The 20,304-nt window shown below is 38.6% G+C and overlaps 1 protein-coding gene across 1 annotated transcript in view; it reads right to left on the bottom strand.

The window, feature by feature from the left end:
* LOC103397953 (transmembrane protein 132D) overlaps nucleotides 1-20,304 on the bottom strand; it is a 118,509-nt gene that overhangs the window by 64,349 nt on the left and 33,856 nt on the right. The window lies entirely within an intron of this gene.

The following is a 20,304-nucleotide window of genomic DNA, read 5'->3' as shown; positions in this document are numbered from 1 at the left end:
ATATATACATATTCTTTAATATATATTTATATATATGTAAAACGATCAGAATGTCGAGTCAGTTCATAAAAAATTGGAGTGACATCATCAGACGATCACTTCAGTCACAGCACAGCCGTTCACCGCAGCGAAGGTGACGTCCGTCCCAAAGTCCGTCCACTGAACCCTAAATCTCCCACAAAGCCGCGATGACCTCATCTGCCCACAAACAGACCCCGCCCCCCTTCTGCCCAATAAATGTGACTTGTGTATATTTAGCCACTAATAATGTACACAGGGGCATTTGAGCTGCACCATGATGTGCTCCACTGTGCTGAGAGAGTGACTGAATCGGGCCAGGTATCAGATCCAGGCTGTCAGCCCTGCAGACCACGGCCCACTCAGGCCTTTAAAAAAAAAAAAAAAAAAAGCAACTCCCAGAAGGCCGAGCTCTCTGCCTTTTCTTCCCCCTTTCCCTGACAGCTCAGAGGGAGATCGGGCTGATGTGTGTGTGTGTGTGTGTGTGTGTGTGGGAGGCAGATTTTGGTGGGAAAAAAAAGAAGACAAAAACGAGAATGATAGACGGACAGAAAGGTTGAACTGAAGTTAGCAGAGTGGCAGAAGTTTGAGAGACAAGGGGGGTACAAACAGAGAGAGAGAGGGGGAGAGAGAGGGTGAGGGAGGGTGAGGAGGAGTGTGAACTCTACTGTACATCCAGATGCCTTCAAGGGTACAGGGTTCATTGACAGTTTGTCACTACAAAAACGCAGGTTTTTTTTTTTTTTTTCCACAGCCACTTAAAGTGATGCATGTACCAGTGTGGGTATCTCTGACACACACACACACACAGACACACACATGCATAGAGTGTGTGTGTGTGTGTGTGTGTGTGAAATAGATGCCTGAATACATCATCATAATAGAGAGAGGGTTGTAGGTTTGCTTCCCTGTTCCTGTCAATTAAAACTTCTGCTTAAAAACACAAGGAAAGTGAAATTTAATTTCTAAAAGGCTGTGGTGGCTTGGTGATAGGGAACCCGACTTGGGTCCGGAAGGTTTTAGGTTCGAGTCCACCAGCTCCCAAAGTTACCACGGAGGTGCTCTTGGAGGTGTCGGAGGAAACACTTCTGTGCCTGTGTCTCTTGGTGCTGATGTCAAACGGTCGATGCCGTCGTTGCAGAGTTTGGTTTTCACGAAGGTGACACGCATGTTCAAACAGTTTCCCCCCGAGTGGATTGACCGCATGTGTGAGTGTGTGTTTTCATACACTTACAGTGGATTAGAGTGACAGGTGGATAGACAGAGAAGATCACAGGGAGGATGGAGGCAGATGTCGATAAAGTACCAAGGACTTGCACGAACTGATACTTGTAAAAATCTCAAACACTATATTTACTAATCGTTCAAAAGTTTAAACAAATGTGTGTCTTAATGACTGAACCATTAGACTCCGCCGATCACAGCAACTCTACAACAAAATGTTACCATTAAAAAAAATCTCCAAGACGTCTCGGAATTTAGTTTAATTATCTTTATAAATAATAAATATTATGAATGATAAATATATAAATAAATGAATGACAGATGTATCCTCACAGTCTCTGATTGTTTGAACTGTCTCCAGAGACAGTGTTGTGGATCACACTGCGATTGAATTGTTAATTATTTGGGAATCGTTTCGCAAATAGTCATACAATTAATCGCGATTAAAATGTTTTAATCGTTGCCCAGCCATAATATTTCACACATAGATACATACATATACGCATACATGTGTACATGTGTACATATATGCACATACATATACAGTATATGTATACATTTATACACATACATATATATGTACAGTATATATGTGTATATATGTACACATATATGTGTGTTTACATTGCGACAAATGCTGTGAGTAGCAGGTTCAATTGCATGATGGTGTTAGAATATGCAAGACACAAGTTAATAAAATGCAAAAAATTAACTAACTAGGTTGTTAGCTAGGTTAAGAAAAAATAATTTTGGAAAATACAAAGTAAATACGACACTTTCACAGTGAACTCAGTGGACGACTATTATTGACAAGACGTTCTGAGCATAACCTGGGACACGATGACCTTCAGGTGCAACTGAGAAACAGAAAGTTGATCAACCTTCCATTATTATTATTATAGTTTTTCTGTCCAATGTCTAAGGAGAAAACGACTACCAATCAAATTCTACAACCAGACAAGACAGGCCGTAGCAGATTAATGCAGTTGGCAAGTAAACATCATGAAACAAAAGTGTCAAGGAAGTCATTAATCTGTGTAAAACCTGTCTCTTCATCAACGGTGACATGATGAGTGTGAATTAGAGGTTCAGCTACGGAGTAAAATACCAGGAAACTACAGTAAAAAATATTTATGAAAGCAGGATGCTGAGCTTTTCCTTCTCCTTGTTCTGTCTCTCATAACAACAAACATACTGTAAAAAAAAAAAAAAATATATATATATATGAAAAAGTAATAAATAAATATAAATATACAAACACATATACACACAAATACAAACATATATATAAATATACTGTATATACTTACACACAAATATCGCTCTCTATATATACTATATATATATATATATAGATACATATATGCATATTTATAAAAAATATAAAATATATTTATATATATTCGTATATTAGTTGCAATTATATACAGATTTGTACATATATATGTATATATACTTATTTGTGTGTTTATACATATACTGTATATGTAGAAATATATATTTTTGTATATATTTGCAACTTGATAAAATGCTTGTGGCTAGTGATTCTCAAACTATGGTACACAAACCTCTGATGGTACCTGGGCAGGCGAATCGAAGGTCCTAAAAAACAACTGTAAGTAAAGAATTTTGCAGGAGGTGTTTAAGAGTGTAACTACCCACTGAGTTACATTGTTATTAAATATATGTGATGTATATATTAATTTGTTTTAATGTCGCTTATACTGGTGGTACTTGGAAAGACAAATACTTCAGGAAGTATTACCCGGTAATAACATGTTCAATGGAAAAATAAAGTAACCTTGACAACCAAACATTAGCCGCGTTATAACCTAACTCTGAGCCGTCGTTACTGGTTGACAAACATCTCACGTGTGTTTCCGTCTAAACGCGTGAACATTATGCATCCTGATGGTTCAGAAGAGCATGGCTGTGCAGATTTTACCTGACGGCGGCTAAAGGTTAAACCCACACAGGAAAATGCTTACGGCTCATCTCCGAAAATATAGAGAAAAAAAAAAAAATCACCCACAGAGAAAACCTGTGAAAATAGCCGCTGATTAAAAAACAAGTGATGTCCTGACATTTCAACGTAAATTGAAATCTACGTGGAAACCGGACGAGATTTGATCCATAGGCCGGCAGTGTTATGTAATGAAAGAGGGAACATGGGAACAAGGTGGATGATGGGAATAAATAAGGTGAGGAAAGATGATGAAAGAAGAAGGAAAGACCAAAAAGAATGGGGGAGATGGAGACAGTGATTGAATGTTGTTATTGTGGTTGCAGCGGGGGGGGTGGGGGGGGGGTAGAAAGCAGTGAGGCGTCTCCTTATCACACCGCAGATATGTGTGTGTGTGTGTGTGCAGGGAGAAGAAAGGAGACAGAGGGGAGACACCAATCTTTCTCACAACCACACAAGGCTATTGATCTAGACTCTGTCTGAGAATTTAAAATAGTGAAGCATCTCAGCGTCTGTGCTCTGCCTTAACAGACGCCGGTTCTTAAAAAGCTCGATTTGAATGCCGGTCCATCCGTTTTCTACCGTTTGATCCTTTGCAGGGTCACGGGGGTTGGGGGCTTGGAGAGGAGAGGGGGGTGTTCTGGGGCTAATCCCAGCTGGACCGTTCTTTCAACCATCCCAGTTCCCAAATACAGAGACAGACGTCCAATGACATTCATTGATTCATATGTAAGGCCAATCTTACGCTCTCTGAGGACAAGGGTGCTGACCAGATCTGCCTCTGTGTGGCCCGCAAATGCACGTCTCTGGGCTACATACTCTACATCATTGTTCCCCAAAGACTGGGTCGCAATTCTCAGGTGGGTCGCAAGAGTTTTTTTTTTTTGAGTCGACTCACATCATGGTTCCCATGAGTTTATGAATAATATCTATTGACTTGAGTCGCGAAGGTTTGTGACTTTTAAAATATGGGTCCCCAGAAAAAAAAGTTTGGGAAACAATCCACTACATTGTGATTTATGCCCCTACAAGGCCCCCAACATTATTTGCAGGACTGGTCGACTGGTGCTGACCAGTATTACGGTGGACCGGAAACACCGCGCCGATCCTCGAAGGATCTTAAAAACCTCTTCTAGATGTTGTTCTGTTAGTATCAAAGTCTGAATGACATCCATCCATCCATCCATTTTCATCCACTTATCTGTTACCGGGGGCAGCAGTCCCCATGACCGCCACCCAAATCACACTGCACCGTACCACCCCCCACAGGAAGTTACTTAACATGAAATTGAAATGTATTAATTATTAATTCATTAATACAAAGCCGCCTTTTCAGTTTTTGTTCAGATCAAATGTTTGAAGGACAATTGTTAACCGTGAAATAAATATATATAATCATAAAAAAAAAAACCAAGAACATTATTCAACATTTATACCTATTTTCCTTTTTTACCAGATCATGAAAGATAATGTTTTCAACATTACCTTGACAATATTTAGCACAAACTGAACCTTGTATTTCTTTTTGTGTGTTTGTGTTTTTGATAATCCTTGTAAGGTCTTGTAAGGTTCACCTAAACCCAATATGTCTTTGTGTCTGTGTGTATGCATGTTCCTGTACTGCATGACAACTTTTCCTTATATTCATTAATACCCATATTCTGGGACAAGATGAAAATCATTGCAAGGACAAACGGTGTGTACAAAAATGCGAAGGACCGCACAAGGGTTAAATTTGTGATTGATGGCTGAAATTTGCTCTTGTTAAGGAAAAAGACAAATGTGCGTGAAGAAAGATCAGCAAATGCGTCGCCAGATTGATAAATGATTAAAAACCCTTTAAGCAATTCTTGGAAATGTTAAATTGTTTTTCCTGCAGTTATAATCATTTCATGACAGGATTTATCAGGACTGGATTTTTCTTTTTTTAGTTTGGTGGTAGACACAGATACTGGTTACCAACCAAACCTGTATAAATCAGTGATGCACCGTTGTAGATTTACCAGTAAATACATGAAAATTAACTTGTACTTGTAGTAGCATATTGTACCGATTGAGTTTTTTTTTTTTTTTTTTTTTTTTTTTTTTGAGGTGGCATTTAGAGTGAGCCATCTCTTTAAAGACACTCTGATATTTATATTCAACCATGACATACGACATCACCACTAGGTGTTGCTAAATCCTATGCAGGATCCACAGCCGAGGTCCCTTCAGAACAACTACGTCCCAAATCAGTTCAAGTCCTCGAAAACACGCAGCTCTTCATATTTTATAGTGTATGTTTATTTTATACTGTTATAATGTTTGATGCCCAGACATTCTCTTCTCCTGTTTCCTCCCCCTCGTCCTGGTTGACACATCCCTCAACCTCCCCCTGACTCCTCTCCCTGTTGTCACCGTCTCTCACACTTTTGCACTACAACCACGTCTCTGTTTCCCTTCTTGGCTCCCTCTCATCCCCCCCTCCCTCCCTCCATCCCTCGCTCCCTCACACATGCACTCGCAGGCAGACACACGCACAATTGCAAAGAGCTCTCTGTTCCTTTTCTTAATTTTGTCTTTTTTCCTCCTGCTTGCTCGACCCCTACACTTCACCCCCTGTCCTCACCCTTGCTCCCCTCTCTCTCTCTCTCTCTCTCTCCGTCTTTCTGCTTGGCCTCATTTTTCATCAGTAACTAATAGTGCTGGACTCACCACTTAGGCTCAGCAGAAGAGAGAGAGTGTGTGTTTGTGTGTGTCATATATTATCTCTGTATACACACTTCCTGTGTGTGTCGGAGGAAAGTGTTGCGGAGACTGGGCGAATCCCAGGTGAGTAATCTGAAGGATGAGCCACGTTTGCTGTGACAACAACCCAGTGACACTGTTGTGTTGGTATTTTCTTCACGACGGTACGTCATCGTAAAACTGTTTAACGAAGGCCTTTGTTGAAGGCGTTGGAAGTCGATGGAGACTTCCCGGAACTAGTAAAGTGATTAAAAAAGGGAACATTTTAACTGATTTGTCACAGGAAGGATTTATAAATAGTTATTTTTTCCCAAATTATTTTCTAGTACATGCGTATATTTAAGTATATATTTAATATATCAAAGTATCTAGCACAGACTGCAGTTTCCCATAAATCTTGGCGACCAAAACAGGAAGTATCCGGTTGTGTATTTTGGTTCTGTACTTGTTGGAAGAATTGCATTTATTATCGTTGCTTCATGAAACAAAATAAAAGAGCAGAGGAAGGGTGCAGCAACTCGGAGTTGATGAGGAAGCTGCCAGAAGAGTAAGCTGCACTCTCCTCTTGCAAGTAAAAGATCCAGACGTCTTTTGTGTTGTTACTTTGTCGTCATATATGTTAGAATAAACCTAACAGTACTCCACGGGTTACACGCCCCCCAGATTTGGCTCTAAATCAGCCAAGGACTCACAATAAGACAAGGTTGTTGGAAATAAACTGAACATGACTCATGATTATGTTCAACAAAGACATATATAATACTGATTATATATATTAAATATAATATATATAATATATTATATATAATATAATATATATAATACAGTGATGTGTGACCACATGATCAGTCGGTCTTCGCCGTCCTTACAAACCTGTACAGTGGAACAGGTCTGGTTAATGATGTTTGACCACTGTATCTCATGTTCATTTCAATCAAAGCCCATCACAGCTGATACCAGGGAGAAATATAAAAATAAAAAATATACATAAGGTATATATATATATAAGATTACAAACACACACACCCTCCCAGACAACCTCCCCAAGGCCAATTACATGGACTATACACATGCTTGTGTGTAAATGGACAGAATAGACAGGGTTGTGTGTTTATTTGACTTTCTTTTAACCATGACATTGTGATTGACCCCCTGGTTTTTATCTCTTTATTTACGGACAAATAAGCCTCACATCCCGGTCCCACATCACTCTCTCTAAAAGCACATTATCAGTCACTTACCCCTTTTTGGTTGGCCATTGATTAACAATGAACCAGCATTATATCTCACCAAATGCTCTGGTCAATGTCCTTTAGTCTAGTTACTTAAATAGTTTTCCTATCCATTTGCTGGGGACATGCTAATGTGCTAATTAGAGTGGAAGCGATGAGGGCGACCTCACCAAACACAAACACAGACACAGACACAGACACAGAGACAACCACGCATGCAGAAGTATAATAGACTAGAGAATGACAGGAAACTATGGCTTAACAGGAAACTCTGGAAATAAAAGTCATAATTTAAATCTACGGCAATGGATGGATGGATGGATGAATGGATAGATAGATAGATAGATGATAGATAGATAAATAGATAGATAGATAGATAGATGGATGAATGATGGATGGATGGATGGATGGATAGATAGATAGATAGATGGATGAATGATGGATGGATGGATAGATAGAGAGATAGATAGATAGATAGATAGATGGATGAATGATGGATGGATGGATAGATAGATAGATAGATGGATGGATAGATAGATAGATAGATGGATGGATAGATAAATAGATAGATAGATAGATAGATGGATGAATGATGGATGGATGGATGGATAGATAGATAGATAGATGGATGAATGATGGATGGATGGATAGATAGATAGATAGATGGATGAATGATGGATGGATGGATGGATGGATAGATAGATAGATAGATGGATGGATAGATAAATAGATAGATAGATAGATAGATGGATAGATAGGTAGATAGATTTATTATTATTATTTGGTTAGTTGGTGATTAAAAGTGGGATTCTTTCCACAACGATTTTCGAAATGTTAATGAAAAGCTGAGAGCCAAGAATTTTAATTCTACTCAAATGATTACTTGTCCTATTAAAAAAAGAAAAAAAAAAGTGTTTATAGAAGTGATGAGATTTTGAGATCTAAGCAAATACCTCTTTGCATTAGTTTATTTTAGATCCCTGCTTCAAAAACCCTTTCATATCAGCATCCTTAAATGTTTTAAAACATTTCGTTTAACATTTTGAAATCACTGCGAGAGGTGGAATAAACTGCAGATTGGATCTGTGTAGTTTAAACCCATCACATGTACAGGAACTGTATGTTTTAGTTATACTTAAGATACTTCATACTTTAAAAATAGGGATATCCGATATTAACTTTTTGCAGATATCCCGATATTGTCCAAACACTTAATTTATGATTCCCAATATCAACCAATATATGCAACCGCCCCCAAAACTGAGATAACCGTCTCAGGACTCTGCAAGCGATTGCAGCATATTTGGCAGAGTCCAGGCATTGGGTTATCTGGTAATCATAATTAATTTATTATATTATTATTATACCGATACGATAATATCAGACAGATACGGCTCAATACATTGCCACGACTTTGCTAGGATTGCAAAGGTCGCAGTAACAGCCACACCTTTGTTACAATCATAACCTTTTTTTTTCTTATTTTACAGAGTTCCTTTTCACCCGCCTCATCTCTGGCAGTTTTTCATTGAATCTGCCAACAAATAGAACCTACAAAAAGCCCTTGCCTCAGCAACAAGGAAAGGAAACATACAAGAAAAAGAGAAAAAAAGTAAAAAAATAAAAAAAAGGCAGACAGATGGTGAATTAAAGAAAAGGTAAAAAAAAAAAAAAAGGAACAAAAAACACTTATTATCACCTCAGTGGCCCAAATAAAAATAAAATGACAAACCTGACTGATAATTAGTCTCTAGAGTTTTATAGCCTTTCAGTGTGAATACAAAACGAGTATTCAGACGCGTATAAATGTGGGTCTATATGTGGGTTACGACGAGACTAACTATCTGTAACACTGTGTGTGCGTGTAATGGAAAAGAGGGCAGAGGCCTTTGCATGTGTCCAAGCTAATGGGTATCCTGGCACAGATAATCAGAGCCGTTAATCACAGAGAGAGAGGGAGAGAGAGAGAGAGGGGGGAGTCAGAGGGAGTGTGAAAGGAAAAAAAATAACAGGTGCTGTGAAGCAGCAGAGAAAGGTTGAGAAGTCAATAGCGGTTGAACAGTGGGGTGAAACAGGACAGAGCTGTGCCGTCATTTAACAGAGCGACAGTTTCACATGTTACTGCTGTGTTTTCCTGAACCAAACCGTAAAAAAAATCTCTGTGCTGGGTTTCAGACGATCGGATCAGTGTCACCGCGAGAGCAAGGTCAAATATATAAAATAATAATAATAGCTAATTATCATTACGGTCCGATCAATATTCGTCATTATGGGGATCTGTGTCAGGTGAAAGCTATAACGAGGGCTGTCATAATAAACTTGGTAATGAATATGTGAAATTATTCAGCGTCAAATTCAAAGTCTTTCAATGCAATGACAGAATAATAATAACCGTGTATCTAATTATATCATCTCACTCTAATACACAGATGATACACGTGTCATTTTCTGTTTCACCGAAGCACCTCCAGATTAAAATACTACCTCATCAGTCAGTATGTATTTGTGGGTCAGACCAGCGTCACCGAGCCCAGGACAGAGAATAAGTCTAAAACTGAGCTAGTAGTGATGGGCCAATAGCAAAATTTTAATTCGATACAACACTATTTTTTCTGCAATTTTTTTTTCCGATATCGATACTTTGCATGATTTCTTTAACTCAATAAAACAGATAACAAACAGTGGCCATTTAATACTCTAATACAGTGGTTCTCAAACTTTTTTACCACCTGAGAAAACATTGATCTCTCTGAGTACCACCATGATGACCAACGTTAGCATATAGCAGCGTAGGCCTTCACTGTTAGCTTCCACCACAGGAGAGATGTTTAGAAATGTTTAGAAAGATGATTATGTTTAAATGTTGTATTAATTGTGCATGATATGTTTCAGATTTATTCAATTGAAAATGTAAATGTGAAAATATGAAATTTCCCTGCTAGAGCGTTCGGGTACTACTGGTGGTATGCGTACCACAGTTTGAGAACCACTGCTCTAATATTTATTCTTCAATACATATTAGTCACAATAAAAAGAACATTGATTCATTTTTACACAATGTAACTTAAATAGTTTAATTGCTACTATAAAGGGAGAAAAATATGTCGAGTCACTGTCCTCTACTGGTCAGTGGTCATATGACAGGTGTTTTTTCATTTATGGATTAGTATCATTAATTTACAAGAATAATTAATATAATACGACCATCACCACTGACCAGCTGACTGGTACTGTTGTCTAATGGATTATGGCAGACTGTAGGCTGATTACAATGGTTGAGGACAAAGACTTGACTGGAGACTTGTCTTCTGTCTCCAAAACCAGTGTCAAGAAGAACAAAATCCACCAACTCTACGAAACTAAATTTGGACTTATACTTCCATCGCATGGTTTAGTCACAAATAAAAACACCTGTGAAACACATACATCGACCTTCTACCCTGTGATTAATCAGATCAAAATCGTTTTGACAACAACAGCTACGAGCGAGGAGACAGATCAGAACACATACCGACTTGGTCTATTGTCATCACTTCAGATGTAAAACATGCTCCTGATTATTCTACCATTATAACATCATCACTGGCTCTCCCTCAGGGCCGTGTTATTTAATGGTCCTTGTAGACTCTTTATGGATTCTGTCGCTTGTCTCTTGATTTTTTTTTTTTTTGTGCTTGTTTTTAATGTTCTGCAGTCTCTTTTTATTTTTCTTCTTAGGGTATGATCATTTTGCGGCAGCATTTGGGGGTTTTATGTTTATGTTATACCACCCTCCACCTCTCTCATTCTTGAACAGATTCGCCATGTGTTCACACAGATGCAAAATGGTGACAATTAAAGTGTAAACAAAGCCCAGAGAAACACGATCCACTAATGTGAAAAAAGAGAGAAAAAAAAAAAAAAACAGCTCTGGAAAAAATCATGTCTTGGAAACTTTTGATACAAAAATAAAATCAGAATAAACAACATCCAGGATCACGTTGTCATGTAATCCCCAACTACAGAATTGTTCAGGATGTAACTACCCTTACCCGATGACTGACAGAATTGTGCTGGCAGTCGTTGATCTCCCAACAGCCCTGAAAAGGTTGTAATATAAAATAAATGCATTCAGACTTTGAAAAGTAAAAATAGCACAAAAAAGGCAGGTGTTCCACCAGCGAACCGAAAAATCACGTTTTAGACTGTTTTCAATGGGGAAACAAAGTGAACATTGGGATACGATTTATCCTGAGTACATGAATGGGAGTCAATGCAAAGAGTCTGAAAGAGATTAGCTGCCTAAAAAATGTGTGTGAATGTGTGTGTGTGTGTGTGTGAGAGAGAGAGAGAGAGAGATGCAGGTGCACACGTGTGTAAGGCAATGAAGCCAACAGTAATCAACAGCTGTTCCAGACAGGAAGCTGTTTGTTATGGAAGTGAAACACAGATGGAAACAGGAGACCTGAATCAAGTCACACATAAAGTGGAAGAAATAATAGAGAAAAGTGTGTGTATGTGTGTGTCTCTGTTGTGGCGACAGGAGGGGGATGGTTTAAGGGGGGGGGTAGGTGATGAAGAAAGACTGGAAGTGACAGAAGTACTGCAAGAAAGGAGCCGGGGGGGAGGGGATGGGGGTGGTGTTGGTGCTGGAGAGGACTTTATGGAACCATGTGCTGTTGTCAGCTTTGAAGCAAACGTAAACCTTTCATTAGCAGGAGGGACCAATCACTGACAGTTTGAAGCCTGTGAAGTTGCACTAACAAAGGTACGTGGAGAGGAGTTGTTCTTATTTTTATTTTATTTTTTTATGGAACACCTTAAGGCTGTGGATGTAATGACAAGTCAACTTGGAGTGGATTTTTACAGTTGCAAATGACTCCCATCCTTGTTGACCTCAACTTCACTTCTCTGCTCAATAACTTTCAAGATCGTAAGAGGGCTGGAGCCAATCCTAACCTTGTATAAACAACCTGTCCAACCAACTCGTACCAATTGACTACATACTGTATTTTGGGCTGATGGATGAAACCATCAGCCCAAAAGTACTGCACCTGGACCGAACCCACTGACAACTCTAAACAGAAATTTCACCCAGCAAACGTTATCTTGCTTGTGAAACGTTTGTAAGTCCATCCCAGTTCAGAGTAAACCGTCACTGTGTTGTGCAACAAAACCAAGGCACCTGGAGAACTCTGTACAGCACAGGACTGTGGAATTGGACCAGCAACCTCTGGTGTTCTTGCTGGAAGGCAAGACTGCCAACTGACCTGGCGCTGAATTTCTACAATTATTGCAATTTCTATTACCACTATTGTGATTCTAGACTAGACTTCTGAGAAACAGTATCTCAACATAAGATTAAAAAGCCAATCAATTTCTGAAACAAATAATCCGACTCGAGGAAGCTCATTTCTGAGCTCACTGTCCCTAACCCAGTCCTAGATCTTAATCTGCCTCCCTTGCAACATCCTTAAAGAAGTCAGCACAATACCACATTTGTTGTATCTGCCCCAGAACCTGTAATATTGATCCAAAAACACCTTTCAGACACAACTAAGGTTGCAGGATTACATTCATGGACCGAAGCCAGAGACGGAAAAGATATTCTCTGCCTAAAAAGTACCTTTATTGGTTTCACATCATTTCGAAAGCATACCTTTTGTGTTGTTTTATTGCACCATTAGGCATCTTGTTTTGCAACTTCAGAGGAAAGTCATTGCACAAATGAAAGCCGATACTAAAGGGTGAGGTCGTGTTTTTGTCTGCGTTGCTTTGCTTAAAGAAAAAGAGAAGGGATTTGGATGAAGTTTTTCTGGGACTGTAGACGCAGCCCAGAGTAAATGTAACATTTCGCTGATGAGCTGATGTTGGACAAAGATTAAGGATCTTTTTAAAATAAAATTCTTAGCCTTGCAGAATTTGGGGTGGGTTTACTGACACTGTGCTTTTGAGCTTAATGTCTTTGGATTCGCAGTATAAATTCAGGCTCAATATTAAGTCATGAGACGATGTATATTTTTGTATTTTGGAAAAGAAAAGCCTTCAAGGCTGCTGTCTCTTTTTCAGATATGGAGGACATTTAAAACTTTTCTATTTTTAAAATAAATGCAGAGCTACAAACAAATTATCAAAATGTCTAAGGCCACATTTTGGATTTTCAATCGCAACAGAGTCAAAGTGGATAGGGCAAATGAGGGCAGTAGAGCTGGATTGAAAATGGAGCGACAAGAAGAAGAAGAGGAGGAAACAGAGGGTGAGAAGTCCTGGAAAGCAGGACACGGTGTATGTGCGAAAGATACGCGGGGCGCTGACAAGGAAGTAGTGGAGACAAGAGAGCAAATAAGACGAGAGGAGGAGCAGAAGGGAACAAGGATGTCTCCAACATTTGACACCTCCTCGTCTGAACACACGACCACACACCAGGGACAGAAGGTTAGCGTTAGCGTCGGAACGTCTTCCTGCTCTATGACACCGTACATCTCGGAGGAGGAAGGTCTGCGTAGGTCGCCTTAATTAGCCACATATCCCACAACACGGGGCCTCAAGGGGTTTTAACAGGGGCACGAAGGGTGGGAAGACAAAGGATAGGGGGCGGCAAAGGGAAGGTTGAGGAGCGAAAGCAGAGGAAGGAGCAGCGCTACTGTAAAGGGAATAAGCCAGTGGGATTGAGGGGTTATTTAAAGATGGCCTAAAAACAGTACAGTGGCTTTGCATAGATGTTTATGTGTGTGTGAACTGATTTAAGATATATATGGTCTATATCAGCCACGTGTGTTTGTTACCACAGGGTGGAGACCTCTGATCCTGCACCCATGTGCTCAATACATCCTGTGCCGGCGTGCTCCCATATGCATATGAGTTTGGTGATTGAGGATGAGTGACAGAATGATGCCAGCTCAGGCAGTACACATAAAAACTCCATCCATATTTGCAAAGCCTAATTAGCCCACGTAGGTCATCGCTCACGTCTTTGACAGAGCACTGGAGCACTAGGACACTCAAACCCTAAGTAATGAACACGTAGCCCGCTGAATCCTCCCTTACGCTAACCGTCCTGCTATCGTCAGACCCTGAAGTTGACGTGTCTTTTTAATTATGTTGATAAAATGATTCAAAAACAACAGAAGGATAGTGTCCCTACGTACGATGTCAGTTTTTTTCCCTTAAACCATATGTACTCATATGAACTGCACATATATTATATATATGTGATATATTTATATATATATATATGATAAAACCATATATATATATATATATATGATAAAACCATATATATATATATATATCTATATATATATATATATATAGATATATATATATATATATGTATAGTATATATATATAAGGTTTGGGTACTGAAATGCATGTATCTCTATGGCGCAATATATTGTACTTTTTGCGGTTTATGGTCAGTAATAGACACTAGTGAATTACATTTTATTATTATAATTATTATTATTATTATTATTATATATGTATTTATTTATTTATTTTTAATTGTCTATAATTAAAAAAAAATAACAATTTGTACATTCGTATTGATCCCATATTTGGGAAATTGCTAGCAGCAGATATGCTGTTAACAGGCTGACCCTACCATGCGCCAAGCATGAAGTTCCTCTGGGAATCAAACCCAGGACTCTCTGCAGAGGCAGGTGCGCTAACCGCTACACTATGGAACCGACTAAATAATTGACCAAAACTCCCTTTGTGATCTACTTGTAGATTCCGATCTACTTTTTGGGCACCCCTACCTTCCAGGATGTGAAGTGAAATTTCAGTCTTTCTAACACTGGAAATGACATTTTTTTGGTCGACTGTCACGTAGGTCAAACCACTTAATGGTCAGGAGGCAAAAAGGGGTAGATTATGGGGGAGGCTGAGAGTTAAGTGCATGTATCCCAGCTAAAGTCACAAGGCCTTCAATAAAATTCATACTGATAACCCCTGCTCCCAAAAGTCTTACCTTGCAGGATGACAGGTTTATTTTAAAGTTTATTCACTTGCAGGGAGCTGACTTAGCTGTTGTCAGTGTGAACGACGGTGCAAGGCGAGTATATATTTATCCCGCTGGAGGTTCGGACCAGGAAAACTCCAGCTTGCATGTGATGTTCGATTAGTAACCTAAATGACCACATCTTTAGTCTTAGGTGCTCTGGTGTTCTCCGATGTTCTAATGGAGACAGCGGGACGCCAAGAACCCCTGAAGATGATAGGTTTTTACCACGCTGAACTACTGAGAGAGAGTGTGTGTTTGAGACTGAGGAGGCAGTGATGGAGTAGGCAGCGATGAGTGTAGGTAGTGATGGGAATTTAAAATTGGACAGTAGGACAGTGAGCCAGGGGAGGTTTCTGTAAAACTGGGATAATGTGGTCTCAGGAGCAGGAGTGGGTGAGACGACGGGTGGCCAACTTTAGAAAATATCAAATGCAATTTTTGTGGTGGTTGCTCCACAAAAAGGCAGTTGTTGAAATGTACGACTGAAGTGATGGATGTCTGAATAAAAGTTTTTGTAGGTCAAGGAGGGGGAGTGACGATGGACAAGGAAAAGATGAGCGGCACAGGGGGATGATGTAATCGGTAACTTTAGTGAAGTTGTTGTCGGAAAACTAAGCGACGGGGTTCCATGAGGGATCCATGAACCCTTGGAAGGCACAGTGATACTTTGGTTTTGAGTACTTGATTGTACACACTTTCAATTGTGATCGAAGCTCAGATTTAGGACGAGGAGAATTGAACCCTGAACCTTCTGCATGCCGGACGGGAAAACCTATCACTGCTTTACTGAAGCCATAAAACTTAGTAGCTCTGGGAGGCCTCAACATCTCAAAAATAAAATGTAGCAGTTAGATGACAACTGCAACTGTTGCTCTGTTTAACACACTTTCTCATTTAGACAAATAGAAGGTCAGAGCAGAAGTAAGGATGGTGCATTAGCCCAGTTCTGGTATCGACCATTGCCCATTAGCGGCGCTAATCTATAGATCTATTCCTGATCATGAAATAGAACACTGCCCCCATTCCAGTAGCATTAACAACACTCATAAACTGGCGGCATATTTTTCTCATACGATCCAGCTCACAAAACTGGGATTAGCTCCAGCTTGTTCCAGTTACTGTGAAGTTTGATTTACTAAATGCGCACGGTAATAAAATACACTGTAAACAGTGGGACGTGCGAACAAGTGATCTTACAGGAGGGACTAAAACGCGGAGAGGCCATGAAAATGACTAACAGTCTCCAACGGTACCTCGACACTCGCCAAGGTCATTTGCAAACGGATGACGAAAGAACAAACTCTAACACTAAACAACAAACATTAACAATAGTTACTTTTAATGACTCCTGCACCGAGAGGTTAATGACCTGCGCTGTGCATGTATACAGCACTGTTCTAGAACTGATAAACGCTGCTGGAACTTTACACTACGTTCCATTCACCGAATGCCTAAAACACACACACACACACACACATATAAAGTGTGTGTCATCATTCACTCCCATTCACTCTGCAGACACAGCTGCAACAAGCAACTTGGAGTTTAGTGTCTTCGTCCAGAAACACAATGAAATTAAAAGTAGTGCAGCTGGGAAGAGACTGTGGAGCTACAGGACGACACACTCTCTCTCCGCCTGCTGAGTCACAGCTATTCCAGCCAAGGCAGAAGCTGATGATATATTCTCTAAAATCATCTAATAAATAATGATTATAACTGTAAAATGAGAGCTTTGAGCCAAGAAGTGCCGATAAATTCATTTAGGGGAAAAATATCAGATGCACTGGGAAATGAGAAGGTGGATCATTAATTACAGTTGTTACCATGCAACCATGCATGTTTTTTGGCCATGGGATATTTGGACATATATATTTTAAAAAAATATGTATCTCCGAAAAAACATATATTTATGTAAAATATATATGTAAATATAGAACTATATTTACACACACATATATACATACATATATAAATATATATGAAAATATATGTATGTCCGAATATATGTGAGGAATTTGGTCAAAAAACATATATTTATGTAAATATAGAACTATATTTACACACACATATATACATACATATATACATAAATATATACAAATATATTAATATATATATTACATATATTTTGTATTCTGCACTAACCTGTAAATGTAATTACAAAATGTAAAATTCTATATACTAAAAATAAAAAAATAAATACATTTGTACTGTATTGATTCCATATTTGGAAAATTGTTGTGTTAGCAGCAGATATGCTGTTAACAGGCTGCCTCTAGCAGGCGCTACCTCTGGGAATTGAAGCCAGAACGCTCTGCTTTCGAGACAGGCGTGCTAACCGCTACACTATGGAAGTGACTAAATGTATACTGTCAGAAGTGGTATTGATATTCTAATATGTATACTGTATATTTATGCTATAAATATATTCAACTGCCACATGGTCACGGACCACATATTCATCACTTATATCAAAAAGCCTACGATACGACTTTAATTACTGCACAAAGTTCATTTCAACTGCCTTTGGTACACACACCGTGTACGTGTTAGATCAAATAATATAATGGCAGTATAATAGGCAACAGAGAGGAGTTCACGGGATAACTGCGAGAGCACAGCCACTGAGTCGTCTCTCGAAAATTAATATCCTATTAGAAACTAATGCAGCTTAGCTCTTTCAATTAGCCTGCCACCCACATGAGCTCTGATTATAGCCTTCCTCGAATTTCGTTGGAACTGAATCTCAGTATTCACTAGCAATCCACAGAAACACTAACTGATGATACACTGACTGAAAATGCTTGGGACAGAGGTGTGTTGTAGGCGAAAACGTAACTTACGAACCTTATCATGAAGCACCAAAAATTAATAAAAGGGATTGAACCCTAGCCAAGATGAAAAATAGGTATGGTAATTTTTTTTATTTTTAATTTTCTGTGGTTTAGTACATAGGCTTGTACGTATATTCCAAAATACTATGCTAAGTATTGGTTCTTCCGCTACAGGACCTGACTCTGCAACGATACTCGATAATCTTAATTACTGAATATTGGGTATTATCCATACTTATCGTGATCGATACTTATCGAGTATCAGATATTTCCATTATGAGAATCTAGATTGATATCACCTGATGCTGAACCTAAGTGGCCGATGGCCTGATGGGAAGATTACAGTCTTGTGACAGAAGGTTTAAATCCCGCTCTTGCCATTGGTGTTGAAAAAATGATTTCACACTATCCAGGTGCTGCTCGTCAATGTTAGTCGTCGTTCTCTAAACTGTTTCGAAAGAATAGGACTGGTCCAGAGCCTCATACGTACCATATAAGACCAGTAGGTCTGTTAAATGGTCTTGATCGACTCTACAAGTCCACTAAAACCAGGAACAAAAACATCTAAATTTGGGCTTGTGAGGAGTCACAAGGAGGGCCCTCTGTAGTACTGTTACCAAGTTGATATGTGTGGCGGTAAATATTCAAATATTTCTCGTGAACTTTTATCTGAAGACCTTAACTGCCGCCCACATTAAACTTCAGAGACTGCTCCACTGAGATAAAACTGTCCAACTATCACACCACACGGAGCAGGTAGAATCAAAAACATTCGATTCTGATGAGAGAGGGAGGGTCAGAGTCTACACAGTCCACAGAGTGGGCAGCCCACAGGCAAACTTTGAAGCTACTAATTAAAATACAGCCCCAGGTCAGGGCCACTCCATGGTCACCAGGCAGATGGACGCTGGTGGAAAATATTTATTTTTAATTAAAGGAAAAATGTATAATTCAAATGTGTTTTTTTTTTTCAATAGACACATTGTGAGTGAACTTTGATGAAGAATATTGACCTAAAATATCCTCATTTATTATACATAACGTAGTGGGTATACCACTAAGAAATGTTGAAAAAAACAATCTGAGCCTGAGGAGACGATAAATGATCTCTGTTGTTTTAATGTCCTGCACTAAAACAAAAAGGTAAAAAGTTCAGAACTGAAAACGTATTTTCACAGGTCAATAACTAGTCCAAACCTTCTCAGTGACTTGTCAGGTTTGTTAGATCAGCAGTAAGTGTAAGTGTGGATGAATAAATATTATGTACCACGAATGTTCCGCTACTACGCATGTCGGAACGCACATACTGGACAAGTAGCTGTGTCACTCACAGTGGTACCATCCTAATCTGGAACATAAAACATCAGACAAGTTTGACTTATGCTTTGGAGCCACAATGAAGGGTAAAAAGTTCCCCAAAAAAACACTACAAATAGATGTAGCTGATGTAGCGCAAATCCAATGTATGGCGTACAACCGGCAAATGTAAAGAAAACCATCTTCCGCATATAGAGCTTGCTAACTAGTGCCCGTTTTTTTAACCCCATACACTGGACAATGGAACGATTCTCTTAGTAAATATGGGAGATGGCGAAATTACCAGGAAATGTCGTAGGTTGAGGATGTCAGGAACCAGGGACCAAATGTACATAGTACATCCATATATGCCAATTTCATCTGGTACAATGTCCAATAACAATGCACATATAAATATGCAATGTACAATACAATCTGACGCGATTGTGTTTATTTGTATATGTCTATATATATATATATATATATATATATATTCATAATACATAAATATATATGTATAAATGTGTGTATGTGTGTATATATTTATATATGTATATATAGAATAATATTTTTTGTCAGAGCCTATTCTATATACACATATATACATAAATACACACATATATATATACATTTATACATACTGTATATACAGTATACATATATATTTATGTATTTGAGAACAATCTTAACCATCAAAGGCTGATAGTTCTCAAATACATAAATATATGTATGTATAAATGTATATATATATGTACATATGTATGTATCTATATAAAGACTATTTTATATTGACATATATAAATATATACTCACAAATATATATATATATACGTATGTATATGTATTTAAGACCAACCAGCCTTTGGTGTTAAAGATGGAAATTAAGCACATGGTTCAAACGTGATCTAAGTATTTACATGTGATCATACATTTATATGCACTTATCCTATATTTTAAGAACTAATCCCAAATCATAAACATGTATTAATGTGAAATATTTAACCGTTGGCACATCTTTCCCTTCTT

The sequence above is a fragment of the Cynoglossus semilaevis genome, chromosome Z, assembly GCF_000523025.1.
Source record: "Cynoglossus semilaevis isolate Cse_v1.0 chromosome Z, Cse_v1.0, whole genome shotgun sequence".
NCBI classification, from domain to species: domain Eukaryota; kingdom Metazoa; phylum Chordata; class Actinopteri; order Pleuronectiformes; family Cynoglossidae; genus Cynoglossus; species Cynoglossus semilaevis.
The sequence above is the reverse complement of the archived record's forward strand: the minus strand, read 5'-3'. Positions and strand labels throughout refer to the sequence as shown.